Here is a 690-nt window from a genome sequence, read left to right as displayed (position 1 = left end):
CAGACTCCATGTGGCTGGCTCTGCACTACTGCCCGCCTCGTGTAGAAAGGCATCGATCCAAAGCCTTGATGTGTGTTTGGGGGTGTCGTGGTTTAACCCAGCTGGCAACTAAGCACCACCCAGCCGCTCGCTCACTCCCCCCCCTCCCTCAGTGGGATGGGGGAGAGAATCAGGAAGAAAATAAAAGGTTAGAGTAGAGGGCTGAGATAAAGACAGTTTAGTAAGAGAAAATAATAGTAATAATGAGAATGATAACAGAATATACAGAATATACAAAACAAATGATGCACAATGCAATTGCTCACCACCCAGCTGTGCTGTACTCCCAGCTTGTTATGCACCTGGCCGAGCAGCAGAAACTCAAAAAAGTCCTTGAGTGGTCTGAGCACTACTTGGCAACAGCTGAAAACATCACTGTGTTATCAACATTCTTCTGGTACTAAGTCCAAACACAGCGCTATGCTAGCTACTATGAAGAAAATTAACTCTATTCCAGCCGAAACCAGGACAGGGGGGCATGACCTTGGGGAACCTTTAAAGATGGGAAAGCTGGGGGAGGAAGGGTGGGCTGTACATGAGTCAGGACGGAGCCAGGCTGCTGGCACAGATGGAAGGGTCATGGTGGTGTTTAAACTGGAAGTTGCCAGAAGGTTGGCATGTCTGCAGAAGCACCTGGGAATGTTCAGTACT

This window comes from Egretta garzetta, unplaced genomic scaffold (genome assembly GCF_000687185.1).
Source record: "Egretta garzetta isolate BGI_Z169 unplaced genomic scaffold, ASM68718v1 scaffold277, whole genome shotgun sequence".
In the NCBI taxonomy this organism is placed as follows: Eukaryota; Metazoa; Chordata; class Aves; order Pelecaniformes; family Ardeidae; genus Egretta; species Egretta garzetta.
Note: the sequence above shows the minus strand (reverse complement) of the source record.